Here is a 16,939-nt window from a genome sequence, read left to right on the forward strand (position 1 = left end):
ATCCAAACGTATGTATACAACTACAGAAATCTGTAATTATTGATACATGTTCAATTACCTGAAAGTTCCTAAACGTAATGTAACATATACCGTACAGTTAAAAGGAAGTCACGCATTTCTATGCCTCGTGATGGCTGGGTGTTGTGTGATGTAGTTCTGAGTTCTAAGGGACTGATGACAATTGATGTTAAGTCCCATAGTGCTCAGAGCCATTTGAACCATTTGAAGTCACGCTTGATCAAGGTCCGAGTCACTTTCCATTTTTAACCAGACATAACGTCTGAATAAGGAAAGAAATAATAATAACAATAGTATTAATACTAACAAGAATGATATGGTACATATAAAAAGAATTTGTAAGTGTGCAGAGTAGGTGTATTGTGATACAGCGAGTTCTGGGAAAAAGTAAATGTAAGGAAAGTACACTAGCTAGGAATACTGGGATATGAGAAAAATTTGATTAACTTTCTTCTGATGCTGTAGATGTTATGTAGTTCTCTAGTATAAAATATACAATATAATAAAAATGTAAATAAATAAAATGTTTATATATAGGGAAATAATGAGATTAATTTTTCGGCGCTCGGAAAAGCACAATAAGCTGGGTTATGCCTGTAAATAGGTTCATATTAGTTCTGCATGGACGAAATAGTATTTCTCTTGTTGTAGATTTATGCTTACCAATTAAAAATACTACGCCGTATCCACCTACGAAATCTTGAGTGTGTCCGTGATAGGGTAATTGGATCTTCATGATAACTCCGAAGTACTCAGGTGGGCTTCTTTATTTCTTCTCTATTACAGTACTATTTAGAATAATAACTAAATTTTTCACTAACGAAATGCGAATTTCCTTCTACACACATAAACATATAGACTTTTCACTTATTCTCATAACCAAAATGGCAACGGCCGATTACGCTCTAAAATAACGTGCATCTACCGTCGTTCATTAGCAGAGAGTGAGTCCTTCTTGTTACCGAAGAACAGGAGAAACATCTTTTTAAACATTTGAAAATCAAAAATACATTAAGGTAGGCGCAGGCTCTACGCTGGACTACCGCTTCACCTTTTTTCTTTGCCTTTAAAGAAAACGTAAACATAGAAGCAAGAAATGCAAAAGGTACATCACAAGTGGAAGATTATTCCAGAAGAGTTCCTGCTACTGAGAAGAACTTCGAACGATGGAATGGGACAAAAGGGATGTTGCTCTGGTGGGAACGAGTGTTTCTTCCAAATTGTTCAGTCGAGAGCTTTAAGGTCGAGGACATATAAGGCGGACACCGTACGTTGATAAGGCAGAAGAGAAGCCAGACTGTATGGACATCTCTACACTTGTCACCACGCAGCCAGGATGAAGTTATGCATGTGATAGTGAAATATGGTCAAAGAGTCGCACGTCACAGATAGAACTAACACATGCTTTCATAATCAATTCCACGCGCCAACATCCTTCCTGAGAAAGGCTTTGTAGGATTACATCGCTGTAATCAATAACTAGAAGTGTAAGTGTTTGTACAAGTTTCTTTTTCAGGGCAAGAGGGAAGAGCTTTTTATATTTTTTAGGGGATCGAGAGACACTGATGCCTTCTTGCGCACTGCAGTTTCGTGCTCAGTCTAACTTAAATTTTCACCTAAGCTATTTGCCGCAGGAGAGAAGTTAGAAATTGTCCCATTTAGTGTGAAAGATTGTAAGGCCTCCCGATAATTCGTACTATTTAGTACTTCTTTAACAGCAATCTGATTCAAATTGTAATTATTTCTGCTGTCTCTGATAGGTATACTGAAAAAACTGAATTACTGACTGAGATGTTGCTACTGAATCATTTATATTATTTGAATTTTTTCCAGAATGGATGCAGCTGAATTTCTTGACTGTTGCTATGTAGGGTATAGAAAAATAACCGGTACTAGAGACACTACTGTGACGGGCAGCTGCTGGCCGGGGTGGCCGAGCAGTTCTAGGCGCTACAGTCAGACTCCTACAGTCGCAGTTTCGAATCCTGCCTCGGGCATGGATGTGTTTCATGTCCTTAGGTTAGTTAGGTTTAAGTAGTTCTAAGTCCAGGGGACTGATGACCTAAGCAGTTAAGTCCCATAGTGCTCAGAGCCATTTGAACCCATTTTCTTGACTGGCAGCAGCTATTGTTGGTTGGTTCAAGGGAGGGGACCAAGCAGCGAGGTCATCGAACATATCGAATTAGGGAAGTATGGGGAAGGAAGTCGGCCGTGTCCTTTCAAAGGAATCATTCCGGCATCTGCCTGAAGCGATTTAGGGAAATCACGGAAAACCTAAATCATGATGGCCGGACGCGGGTTTGAATCGTCATCCTCCTGAATGTGAGTCAGTACGCTAACCACTGCGCCACCTCGTATGGTCGGCTATTGTTCTACACACTGTTTATATTATTCTCCAATAGGAAATATATTGTACTTCTCCGACAAAATAAACCTGGCATAATACTGAAATACGTTTCCTTGTCTACTTGACAGATTTGATACTCATTAACGACATTTCTTTAATACAGCAGGAAAGCTGCAGACTCGTTGTCTAGGCAACAATGACAAGATGGATTAGTCAGAAATTTACAAGACCAACGCCATTATTCAGTTCTCAATTAAGTTCACTGAGAACGCTTAACATCACTTCTGAACTAATTTGATGTGAACAGTACTACGAGTTGGTGATGTTGTTGAGACTGTGGTGTTCGTTTCAGCGAGAGCACTCCATTACACCCGACATTACGGGGAATAATGGCTAATTGCAAACTATTTTGAGACAGGCTCTTGATGTTATATCTAGGTTAATTCATCTAGCCTCGTTTTCCGCTCCCACTGTGTCTCGTAAAATGTGATTTGGCATCACAGTGGGCAACTTCCTGTCTTGCACGAGTTCATTTCATGCTCTCTGTATCGTGCCTAGCTCTGGTGCTCCGAGTGCGCACTCTCTGACGTATCAAAACAAGGCCCAGGAACGTTTACTCTCTAGCAAATGTAAACCACCCAAATTTCCCCATCATTTCCTCTGTGACATGACTTGGTGCAATAATAATTTACATAAAATTACAAATGTTTTTAAGGATCGTTTTACAAAATAATATACAAATTTAATTTACTCACACATAAAATTTCGATGTTACAGAAGAACAAATATTTTTGCGTTTACTTTTGTTTGTACAAAATTAGTTGATACTTAAAAATAAATGAAAAAAAATCACATCAGTATTTTAGTGTTACAAATACATCCAAAGTAATTAGAGAGGAAGGACACTTTCACAAACTCCCGCAAGAATTCATATACCACGAGATGAGGCGACCTCTGAGGCCAATGGTCCAATGAGAGATCCTGTAACACATGTTCTGATAAAACTGCGAAGTAATATTCCTGCTTATGGACTCCTATACAATGATCCCTGATCATTCACGCCAATGAAAATATTTGCAAAGTTGTGGTAACTGCATTGAGTGGACAATAAGAACAATTTCTTTTAACTTTATTTTAAAAGGCAAAGTCTTTTGGAAAGTTAACAACGGTAGACACCTTATATGATACAAATCACTGTTATACGAAATTTTACTTACTTTATCTACGAAACATAAGACATTGTATTGTTTCCTTCTTCCCTCTACACGACGCTATACAGATATAAGTGTATTTATTGTGACGTTATGCCAATAATAATTGGACCAATATCTTTTAAACTTTATTTTATTTTGTAAAATGACAAACCCCCCAGTTCTCAAGTTTTAAATACATTATGCAAGTAATTCGAACATCATAAGCCCTCAGTTTTTGGTTGTTTCATGTTTTGAAAGTCGAGCCTGCATGTTAATCCGAATTGTGATTAACTTTTTACAAAACAATTCCTTTTGTAGGAACATGAACTATGTACATGGTTATTCGTCACGAAGCACGCCATTAACCAACAATGATCATTTTGGCCAGACTTTGATTTTCATTCAGACTAGCAAAGTCAATGAACCTGATTTTATTCAAACTGAAAAATCATCAAAATTTGCAATAATTTAAACGATAAACGAGAATAACAGTACCTTCTCTTTTCTTACCGCATATGAATTGGGTCCTTCTGTCTGAGATGAGCTCTCCATTCTACTCTATACGGTGCAAGTCTGTTCATCTTCGAATAACTACTGCAATTACACCCATATGAATCCGCTTATTGTATTCATTTCTTGGACTTCCTCGACGATTTTAAGACTCCACACTTTCCTAAAATACTAAATATCGTTGATTCCTTGAGTCTCAGAACCTCTCCTATCAACTTATCCTTTCTTCTAATCAGATTCTGCCACAAAATTTCTCTGCTCACCAGTTATTTTCAGCACCTCCTCGTTTGTTACGTTAACTACGAATCTAATCTTCAGCACTGTTTTGTAAAGCTTCTCAAAGAGTTCTAATATTTTCTTGTCTAAACTGTTTATCGACCATGTTTAACTTCCATACATGTATACACTCCACACAAATACTTTCAGAAAAAGACTTCCTAACACTGGAGTCTACATTCTTGGCTAGCAGATTCCTCTTCTTCAGAATTGCTTTTCTTACCGTTACCATTCTACATTTTACGTTTTCTCTCCTTCGGGTATCATCAGTTACTCTGTAGTCCAACCAGCAAAACTCATCTATTTCTTTAAGTCTCTTGTATCCTAAACCAATTTCTTCAACATCACTTGATTTATTTCGGCTAAATTCCATTATCCTTCCAGAATGAAATTTTTACTCTGTAGGAGAGTGTGCTCTGATTTGAAACTTTCTGGCAGATTAAAACTGGGTGCCGGACCGATACTCGAACTCGGAACCTAGTGACCTACCCAAGCACGACTCACGAGGCGTCTTCACAGTTTTACTTGGTAGGTGGGAGACGAGGTACTGGTGGAAGTAAAATTGTGATTCGTGCTTGGGTAGCTCAGTTGGTTCAAAAATGGTTCTGAGGACTATGGGACTCAACTGCTGTGGCCATTAGTAAACTAGAACTTAGAACTACTTAAACCTAACTAACCTAAGGACGTCACACACATCCATGCCCGAGGCAGGATTCGAACCTGCAACCGTAGCAGTCGCACGGTTCCGGACTGCGCGCCTAGTACCGCGAGACCACCGCGGCCGGCTAGCTCTGTTGGTAGAGCACCTGCCCGCGAAAGGCAAATATCATCAGTTCGAGGCTCGGTCCGACCCAGAGGTTTAATCTGCTAGGAAGTTTCGATTATCCTTGTTTTGCTTTTGTTAATGTTCATCTTATATCCTCCTTTCAAGACATTGTCCATTCCTTTAAACTGTCCTTGCAGGTCCTTTGCTTTCTGTGACAGATTTATTTACGATGACATAGGGAAACCTCAGAGTTTTTATTTCTTCTCCTTGAACCTTAATTTCAACTCCAATTTTTTTTTAATTTCCTTTACTGATTGCTCGTTGTACAGACTGAATAACACTGAGGTAGGCTACAACCCTGTCTCATCTCACTTCCTGCTCAACCGCTGCTTGTCTTTCATGCCACTCGACTCTTATAACTGTCGTCTGGTTTCTGTACATGTTGTAAATGGCCTTTCGCTCGCTATATTTTATCCCTGCTACCTCCATAATTTCAAAGATACTATTCCAGTCAACACTCTCAAAACTTCCTCTATGTACACACATGTTATAAACTTGAACTTGCGTTTCCTTAACCTACTTTCTGAGATAAGTTGTAGAACCAGTATTACTTCACTTGCTCCTACGTTTCTCCGAAATTCGAACTTATCTTCCCCGAGGTCGGCTTCCAACACTTTTTCCATTCTTTTGTAAAGAATTCGTTTTACTATTTTGCAACTATGCTTATTAAAATGATAGTGCAGTAATTTTCAAACTGTCAGCAGCTGTTTTCTTCGGAATTGCTGTTATTACGCTATTCTTGAAGTGTGACGGTATTTCGCCTGTCTCAGACGTATTGCATACCAGATGAAAGAGTTCTGTCATTGCTGGCTCTCCTAAGGCTATCTGCAGTTCTGACGGAATGTCATCTACTCCAAAAGCCTTGTTTCGCCTTAAGTCTTTCAGTGCTCTGTCAAATTCCTCTCGCAGTGCCATATTTCCCATCTCATCTCCATCTTCATAATTTTCTGTTTTCATAGTACTGCCTTCAGGTTTATCTCCCTTGCATTGAGCCTCTTTGCTTGCGACTGGTTTCCCATCTGAAGTCTCGATATTCATACAGCTGCTCCTCTTTTCTCTAATGGCTTCATTAATTTTGCCGTAGGTGGTATCACTCTTCCCTAATGAAATATGCTCCTAAACCCTTGTATTTGTCCTCTAGCCAGCCCTACTTAATTATTTTCCACTTCTGTCAGTCTCGTTTTTTAAACGTTTGTATTTCCTTCCGTTTGCTTCATTTGATACATTCTTATGTTTTCTCCTTTCATTAGTTAAATGCAATATAGCTTGTATTATCCAAGAATTTCAACTGAGTCTTGTCTTTTTACCTATTTTATCCTCCGTTGCCTTCACTATTTCGTCTGTTAAAGCTACCCATTCGTTTTCTACCGTATTTCTTTCCCCTTTTCTAGTCAACCGTTGTCTAATGCTCCCGCTGAAACTCTCAATAATCTTCAGTTGTTTCATCTTAATTTTGTACATTTTTGCATTTATTTTATTTTTACCTACAGTTCATAAGCAATAAATTGTGGTCAGAGTCCAAATCTGCCCCTGAAGATGTCTTAAAAATTAAAATCTGGTTTCGAAATATCTGTCTTTCCATTATATAATCAACCTGAAACCTTCCGGTGTCTCCAGGTCTCTTCAACGTATACAGCCGTCTTTCATGATTCTTAAAGAAAGAGTCAACGACGACTTAATTATGCTCTGTGAAAAATTCTACCACGACGCTTCGTCTTTCATTCCTTTCCCTAGAGCTCATTCATTTATAATTGTTCCTTCTCTTCTTTTTCCCACTATCGAATTCGAGTCTCCTATAACTGTTAAATTTTCGTCTCCCTTATCTATTTGAATAATTTGTTTTGTCTCCCCAGAAAATTACCGAACTATCAGTCTAATAAGCCACAGCTGCAAAATACTAACACGAATTCTTTACAGACGAGTGGAAAACTAGTAGAAGCCGACCTCGGGGAAGATCAGTTTGGATTCCGTAGAAATGTTGGAACACGTGAGGCAATACTGACCTTACGACTTATCTTAGAAGAAAGATTAAGGAAAGGCAAACCTACGTTTCTAGCATTCGTTGACTTAGAGAAAGCTTTTGACAATGTTGACGGGAATACTCTCTTTCAAATTCTAAAGGTGGCAGGGGTAAAATACAGGGAGCGAAAGGCTATTTACAATTTGTACAGAAACCAGATGGTAGTTATAAGAGTCGAGGGACATGAAAGGGAAGCAGTTGTTGGGAAAGGAGTAAGACAGGGTTGTAGTCTCTCCCTGATGTTATTCAATCTGTATATTGAGCAAGCAGTGACGGAAACAAAAGAAAAATTCGGGGTAGGTATTAAAATCCATGGAGAAGAAATAAAAACTTTGAGGTACGCCGATGACATTGTAATTCTGTCAGAGACAGCAAAGGACTTGGAAGAGCAGTTGAACGGAATGGATAGTGTCTTGAAAGGAGGATATAAGATGAACATCAACAAAAGCAAAACGAGGATAATGGAATGTAGTCGAATTAAGTCGGCTGCTGCTGAGGGAATTGGATTAGGAAATGAGACACTTAAAGTAGTAAAGGAGTTTTCCTATTTGGGGAGCAAAATAACTGATGATGGTCGATGTAGAGAGGATATAACATGTAGACTGGCAATGGGAAGGAAAGCGTTTCTGAAGAAGAGAAATTTGTTAACATCGAGTATAGATTTAAGTGTCAGGAAGTCGTTTTTGAAAGTATTTGTATGGAGTGTAGCCATGTATGGAAGTGAAACATGGACGATAACTAGTTTGGACAAGAAGAGAATAGAAGCTTTCGAAATGTTGTGCTACAGAAGAATGCTCAAGATTGGATGGGTGGATCATATAACTAATGAGGACGTATTGAATAGGATTGGGGAGAAGAGAAGTTTGTGGCACAACTTGACCAGAAGAAGGGATCGGTTGGTAGGACATGTTCTGAGGCATCAAGAGATCACCAATTTAGTATTGGAGGGCAGTGTGGAGGGTAAAAATCGTAGAGGGAGACCAAGAGATGAATACACTAAGCAGATTCAGAAGGATGTAGGTTGCAGTAGGTACTGGGAGATGAAGAAGCTTGCACAGGATAGAGTAGCATGGAGAGCCGCATCAAACCAGTCTCAGGACTGAAGACCACAACAACAACAACACTTTTTCAGTTCGTCCATCATCTTCAGAGCTGGTTGACATACAAACTTGTACTATTGTGACAGATGTGGGTTTCGTGCCTATTGTGGCTACGATAATGCGATTACTATGCTGGTCACAGTAGCTTACAGGAATTACTATTTCCTGAATCACTACTAAAGCATTCCTGCATTACCGGTCTTTGACTTAGTATTTATAGCCTTGTATTCACCTGACCGGAAGTTCTGTTCCTCCTGGCACCGAACTTCATTAACACAAAATATATCTACCTTCAACCTATCCATTTAACTTTCGCATTTTCTGATTTACCTGCATGATTGAGGGGTTTAACTTTACACGCTACGATCCGTAAAACACCAGTTTTGTTTCTTCTGATGATAACTTCCTCATGAATAATACCTGCACAGAGATCCGAATGGGTGACTGTTTTACAACGCCGGATCGCTCAGACATCCAGACTGTTAGCCCTGCAACTGCGGAAAAGGCTGCTGCTCCTATTCAGGAACTACGGGTTTGTGTGGCCTCTCAACAGATACCCCTCCGTTGTGGTTACACCTACACTACGGCTATCTGTATCGCTGCGGCGCGCAAGCCACACCACCGAAGGCAGTGCCCAATTTATTTTGCCGAAAAAATTTTCTCGGGAACAGTGCAAAACACTTAAAGGTTTGGTGAGCCCCTGTCGTCCTTGAATATAATATCTGGCTGGTGTGTTCCTCGTTCACCTTTTCACTTAAATGGTACGTATGCTCGTCACAGAACGCTAAATGTAAGAGGAAATGTTACATTCCAGCTTCTGGTCCAGAATGAATTAAAATACGCTACACGCTATTATTGTTAAGAACTACTTTGTGTCAGTCCTTATAATGTTTGAAACGCAAACAATACCGCAATACACGCCAGACAGACTGGGCTCTGAGCACTATGGGACTTAACATCTGAGGTTATAAGTCCCCTATAACTTAGAGCTACTTAAACCTAACTAACCTGAGGACATCACACACATCCATGCCCGAGGCAGGATTCGAACCTCTTTGAGGAATGGAAAACTCTCGACTTGCATGACGAGTTCCCTTTCTACGTGTAAGCTCTGTCAAATGCGCTCCACGTCTTGAATGAGCAAAAGGGGGCAAGCTGTCAGTTTCCCCTTACATAAACAACCAGTCATGTGAATGTGTGTTGTCGGTTCTTTCGGACATTCCCGAAAGAACAGACGCCACGCATAATCAGCAGTTGTCATAGATTAAGTTCCGATGTAGCTGAAAGAGCAGCGATCCTCTCCCTTTCTTTTCCTTTCAGTTTTTTGAAACTGCTAGTATCATGGTCGAATGCTTTGAGCTGTAGGAGGTGGAGTATCTTACTTCGGCGAAAATTGCCCCACACAGCTGTAACTAAATTAGACGTGTTGAAAGGGAATACGCTAAATGGCTTGCGTCGCTGTATGACCGTCTTCTCGGCTCGACACAGTTTGAGTAATGAACGGGTGAGGGAACAAACGAGCTTTACTAGTGAGACATCTACCAGCAATTTACCACCTGGGTGCAGGTAGCTTTTTAGTTTCTAAGCGAAAGGTAAAATTTACTCAAACTTTCAACATTTATTTATCTAGGAGATATATTGTAAACTGGGACGAAGTTTTGATAAAGACCCTGTACAACATTTACACACGTCTTAAATTTGAGCGCCTCCTAGACAGTCAATAACACTGCACAATATTTCCTAACGTGAAATAAGATTGAGCGTGTAGGGATGACATTGAGAAGTTGCGCAGTAATACTGAGAACATCAAAAATTTTTGAAATATATTGCACTGCTCGGAAATATTGTGTCGTCTATGGCCAATATTGACAATATCCATGACAGTCTCTCCCGTGCTACACATAAAAGGTCAGGATAGGTCTGTTGTGTGGAAAATGAGTTCAGAACAGAACGAAAGGACGTTATTATTACAGTGCAGCGAAATGTAGCAATCAGAGCCGTCATTCTGGGAGACGGCACTTGTATATTTCAAGTCTTCGAGAGAACTGCTTGTAGCAAGGTATAGCAGCGTAATAGGTAAGCACTGACTTGGAGTAACTGCGTCTCTCGCCGTCTATTATTATTAACCAACGTATAGAGGGAACCATACCCGTAATGTATCAAATGTTACACAACACAAAAAATGTTTGATAATTTATTTTTGTCTTTGAAGTTCTGTTCTCTAAACAAATTTTCGTTAGTGATCTTTCACACTCCTCGAACCAATTTTTCATCCACCTGTTTGCAACAAATTAGAGCAATTACAACAACAGCATCGTCTTTGTCGTCCAACATTTCAAACCACAGTATTATTGTATAATATTATTCACAATATATCCGAGTTCTACTCAAACTAATGTCTGTATGGAGACGCAATATAGCGGCCGGCCGGAGTGGCCGAGCGGTTCTAGGCGCTACAGTCTGGAACCGCGTGACTGCTACGGTCGTAGCTTCGAATCCTGCCTCGGGTATGGATGTGTGTGATGTACTTAGGTTCGTTAGGTTTAAGTAGTTCTAAGTTATAGACGACTGATGACCTCATCAGTTAAGTCCCATAGTGCTCAGAGCCATTTGAACAATTGTTGTTGTTGTTGTCTTCAGTCCTGAGACTGGTTTGATGCAGCTCTCCATGCTACTCTATCCTGTGCAAGCTGCTTCATCTCCCAGTACCTACTGCAACCTACATCCTTCTGAATCTGCTTAGTGTACTCATCTCTCGGTCTCCCTCTACGATTTTTACCCTCCACGCTGCCCTCCAATGCTAAATTTGTGATCCCCTGATGCCTCAAAACATGTCCTACCAACCGATCCCTTCTTCTAGTCAAGTTGTGCCACAAACTTCTCTTCTCCCCAATCCTATTCAATACCTCCTCATTAGTTACGTGATCTATCCACCTTATCTTCAGTATTCTTCTGTAGCACCACATTTCGAAAGCTTCTATTCTCTCCTTGTCCAAACTAGTTATCGTCCATGTTACACTTCCATACATGGCTACACTCCAAACAATTTGAACAATATTGCGCTAAAATCTGACTCGCCGAAATATTGGTTAACTCGTGGCTGCGAGCCCAGGAGGTATCATGCTACGCCGCTATGTGCTGAATCGATAGAGGGGAGCAGTACTACACGATCATCATGTGAGGGAAATTGCGAATGTTTACCACTGAGCCACATCCCCCGCATCTAGCTTGTTTCCTTTTTCTTTCAGCCCTCGAACCAACGAGATATCAGGATCACGGTACCTTGTGAGTGTGGAATGCTCTGTTGACCTTTCCTCTGATTTACTGTTTGCGGGTGACACTTCAATCAACTGTGCGAGCGAACTCCATTCGCTTCTGTTCGTAAAAATGTCAGCAGACGATGGAAGGCTTTCCTGGTTGTGTTTTCATAGCTGCGAATGTTACCTTGCTATCCTTTGCAGTTTTAGTTTCAAATATTCGGTGCCATGATGATAAGTTTCTTGCATATGTTCACGCTCTAATATTGTAGGCCAGCTGTGTCCCATTTGTGCTCACGCACGAATAACATCAAAGACAGATTACAGTCGAAAAGTTTGACAACTGAAACGGTATATACCGTTTTATGACGCAATAATCAGTAATTTTTAGGCAATAATACTATTCCTTGGTCGGTTTAGTACAATTTTATTTACGTGTTTCCTGGCTCTTGTTGTGTATGCCTTTCAGGCTCGTCTTATTACACGGGCATTACATGTATCACATGACTGAAAATGTGTAATATCATCCAGAGAACATAATTGCTATATGTGCTGTATGTATATTCTTTATGTTTTTATTGGTGTTAGCCGTGTATCACTTGAAGGCTCATTTTTCTGCACAGGTAGTACATCATATTATTAAAGAATGAGTAAAGTCAACCAGACCACACATACAATAAATAACACATTCTGGTAACCGGTAACTAATATCATATTGATTATTGAGAGGAAAGCAGAGAAGGAATATTAGAAACATATTAACTTGTTTTTAAGTGAAACTGCTATACAATCATCTGCTTAGATGATAGTTTCATGTACGATCAAACAATACACAAATATTCGATGGCCGGTAAGTGGGAAGCCGCGCGGAGTGGCCACGTGGTTTGAGGCGTCATGTCACGGATTGCGCGGCCTCTCTCGCCGGAGATTCGAGTCCTCCCTCGGGCATGGGTGTGTGTGTTGTTCTTAGCATAAGCCAGTTTAAGTAGTGTGTAAGTCTAGGAACCGATGACCTAAGCAGTTGGGTCCCTTAGGAATTCACATACATTTGAACATTTTTGGTAAGTGGAAAAGTACAAATCCTCAGTGGCTTCTTACATTCCTGTCAGTGATCTGCTGCTGCAAAAAGTACCGTGTTTTACCGCGGTTTGCTGTCCACGGAATACTATAGGTCCATCTAAAAACGGTTAGGTAAGTCATCTGGTAGGTCGGAGGAACCCGTTGGCGTACGACCTAATAGAAGACCACGCCTATTGTAGCAATGAGGCATCTGAATTAACCTTCAGGATGATGAAAGTCTTACTTTCGATACAGCACTTGCGTCTCACAGGAGGCCCGTGGTGTGGTAAAGAATTTTTCCATGGAAATTCACTATGTGGTCAAAAGTAACCGGACACCACAAAAACATACGTTTTTCATGATAGGTGCATTGTGCTGCCACCTACTGCCAGGTACTCCATATCAGCGACCTCAGTAGTCATCAGACATCGCGAGAGAGCAGAATGGGGAACCCCGCGGAGCTCACGGACTTCGAAGGTGGTCAGGTGATTGTGTCATACGTCTGCACGCGAGATTTTCACATTCCTAAACATCCCTAGGTCCACTGTTTCCGATGTGATTGGGAAGTGGAAACGAGGAGGGACACGTACAGCACAAAAGCGAGCAGGCCGACTTCGTCTATTGACTGACAGAGACCGTCGACAGTTGGTCGTAAAGTGTAACAGGCAGACATCTATCCACACCATCACACAGGAATTCCATATTGCATCACGATCTACTACAAGTACTATGACAGTTAGGCCGGAGGTGAGAAAACTTGGATTTCATGGTCGGGCGGCGGCTCGTAAGCCATACATCACGCCGGTAAACACCAAACGACGCCTGGCTTGGTGGTGTGGTGTGACGAACCACGGTACACAATGAGGCGATCCGATGGCAGGGTGTGGGTGCTGTAAATGCCCGGTGGAAGTCATATGCCAGTGTGTGTACTGCCAAGAGTAAAATTCGGAGGCCGTGGTGTTATAGTGTGGTCGTGTTTTCCATGGAGGGGGCTTGTAACCCTTGCTGTTTTGCGTGGTTTTATCACAGCATAGGCCTACACTGATGTTTTAAGGACACCGTCTTGTTTCCCACTGTTGAAGAGCAATTCTGGGATCGCCATTAAATCTTTCAACACGATGGAGCACCTGTTCATAATGCAGAGCCTGTGGTGGGGTGGTTACACGACAACAACATCCCTGTAATGGACTGGTCTGCACAGAGTCCTGACCTAAATCCTATAGAACACCTTTAGGATGTATTGGAACGCCAACTTCGTACCAAGCCTCACCGACCGACATCGATACCGCTCCTCATCTACATCTACATCTACATCTACATCTACATCTACATCTACATCTACATCTACATTTATACTCCGCAAGCCACCCAACGGTGTGTGGCGGAGGGCACTTTACGTGCCCTTTTCTGTTCCAGTCGCGTATGGTTCGCGGGAAGAACGACTGCTGGGAAGCCTCAGTGCGCGCTCGAATCTCTCTGATTTTACATTCGTGACTTTCTCGGGAGGTATAAGTATGGGGAAACAATATATTCGATACCTCATCCAGAAACGCACCCTCTCGAAACATGGACAGCAAGCTACACCGCGATGCAGAGCGCCTCTCTTGCACAGTCTGCCACTTGAGTTTGCTAAACATCTCCGTAACGCTATCACGGTTACCAAATAACCCTGTGACGAAACGCGCAGCTCTTCTTTGGATTTTCTCTATTTCCTCCGTCAACCCGAGCTGGTACGGATCCCACAGTGATGAGCCTATACTCAAGTATAGGTCGAACGAGTGTTTTGTAAGCCACCTCCTTTGTTGATGGACTACATTTCCTAAGGACTCTACCAATGAATCTCAACCTGGTACCCGTCTTACCAACTATTAATTTTATATGATCATTCCACTTAAAATCGTTGCGCACGCATACTCCCAGATATTTTACAGAAGTAACTGCTACCAGTATTTGTTTCGCTATCATATAATCATACAATAAAGGATCCTTCTTTCAATGTATTCGCAATACATTACATTTGTCTACGTTAAGGTTCAGTTGTCACTCCCAGCACCAAGTGCCTATCCGCTGCAGATCATCCTGCATTTCGCAACAATTTTCTAATGCTGCAACTTCTCTGTATACTACAGCATCATCCGCGAAAAGCCGCATGGAACTTCCGACACTATCTACTAGGTCATTTATATAAATTGTGAAAAGCAATGGTCCCACAACACTCCCCGGTGGCACGCCAGAGGTTACTTTAACGTCTGTAGACGTCTCTCCAATGATAACAACATGCTGTGTTCTGTTTGCTAAAAACTCTTCAATCCAGCCGCACATCTGATCTGATATTCCACAGGCTCTTACTTTGTTTATCAGGCAACAGTGAGGAACTGTATCGAGCGCCTTCCGGAAGTCAAGGAAAATAGCATCTACCTGGGAGCCTGTATCTAATATTTTTTGGGTCTCATGAACAAATAAAGCTAGTTGGGTTTCAAACGATCGCTATTTCCGGAATCCATGTTGTTTCCTACAGAGTAGATTCTGGGTTTCCAAAAACGACATGATACTCGAGCAAAAGCCTGTTCTAAAATTCTACAACAGATCGACGTCAGAGATATAGGTCTATAGTTTTGCTCATCTGCTCGACGACCCTTCTTGAAGACTGGGACTACCTGTCCTCTTTTCCAATCATTTGGAACCTTCCGTTCCTCTAGAGACTTGCGGTACACGGCTGTTAGAAGGGGGGCAAGTTCTTTCGCGTACTCTGTGCAGCACTCCGCGAAAAATGGGCTGCCATTCCGCAAGAAACTTTCCAGCACCTGATTGAACGTATGCCTGCGATTGTGGAAGCTGTCACGAAGGCTTAGCGTGGGCCAACACCATACAGAATTCCTGCATTACCGATGGAGGGCGTCATGAAGTTGTCATTTTGAGATAGGTGTCCGGATACTTTTGATCACGTATTTTAGATACTCATTTATATATGTGCTGAGTTACAGTTTCTTGAATAGGTCGTGATTCTCTTTCGAGGCTAGTGGTGATACTAATAAGAAATTAGTGATGCAAGTTGGTAGGTACCTCGCGAAATTGGAAGTCTTGGTCACGATATCTCTCGCACGACAAGACTAAGTGACATAATTTTCTTTTCACGTTGATTCACACGAATACGTTGGACAGTCTCTGGCGTCGATCCTGTGGAAGTACCTAATATGAAAGCTCGTCCTTATTGTCATGGTTATTAGTTGCTGTCTGACGAATGTCCGCAGCTCGTGGTCGTGCGGTAGCGTTCTCGCTTCCCACGCCCGGGTTCCCGGGTTTGATTCCCGGCGGGGTCAGGGAGTTTCTCTGCCTCGTGATGACTGGGTGTTGTGTGATGTCCTTAGGTTAGTTAGGTTTAAGTAGTTCTACGTTCGAGGGGACTGATGATCATCGATGTTAAGTCCCGTAGTGCTCAGAGCCATTTGAACCATTTGTCTGAAGAATGTTCAAACCGTAAGCCTAGTCTCCTGGGGGGAAGGGCATCGTCAGCAGATTGTATTACTGATGTCCTCTGTGAAACTTCCTGGCAGATTAAAACTGTGTGCCCGACCGAGACTCGAACTCGGGACCTTTGCCTTTCGCGGGCAAGTGCTCTACCATCTGAGCTACCGAAGCACGACTCACGCCCGGTACTCACAGCTTTACTTCTGCCAGTATCTTGTCTCCTACCTTCCAAACTTTACAGAAGCTCTCCTGCGAACCTTGCAGAACTAGCACTCCTGAAAGAAAGGATATTGCGGAGACATGGATTAGCCACAGCCTGTGGGGTGTTTCCAGAATGAGATTTTCACTCTGCAGCGGAGTGTGCGCTGATATGAAACTTCCTGTCAGATTAAAACTGTGTGCCCGACCGAGACTCGAACTCGGGACCTTTGCCTTTTGCGAGCAAGTGCTCTACCATCTGAGCTACCGAAGCACGACTCACGCCCGGTACTCACAGCTTTACTTCTGCCAGAATCTCGTCTCCTACCTTCCAAACTTTACAGAAGCTCTCCTGCGAACCTTGCAGAACTAGCACTCCTGAAAGAAAGGATATTGCGGAGACATGGCTTAGCCACAGCCCGGGGGATGTTTCCAGAATGATCATTCTGGATGTCCTCTGTGTCGCCGTGTTTCTTTATTCTTCCTTCTATGGGTGGTATGCCCTCAGTTTAAGTTCAATGATGTTGCAGGATGCACAGGAATAAGAATTACGAACTTGCCCTTTGTGCACTGGGTCCTGTGCAAAGAAGGACATGACACTGACAACATAATACTATCTCTGGGCTTGACTGTCAGCTGAAATTAGTGAACCTCATCGAAAGAATGT

Source organism: Schistocerca gregaria, chromosome 7 (assembly GCF_023897955.1).
Source record: "Schistocerca gregaria isolate iqSchGreg1 chromosome 7, iqSchGreg1.2, whole genome shotgun sequence".
Taxonomy (NCBI): Eukaryota; Metazoa; Arthropoda; class Insecta; order Orthoptera; family Acrididae; genus Schistocerca; species Schistocerca gregaria.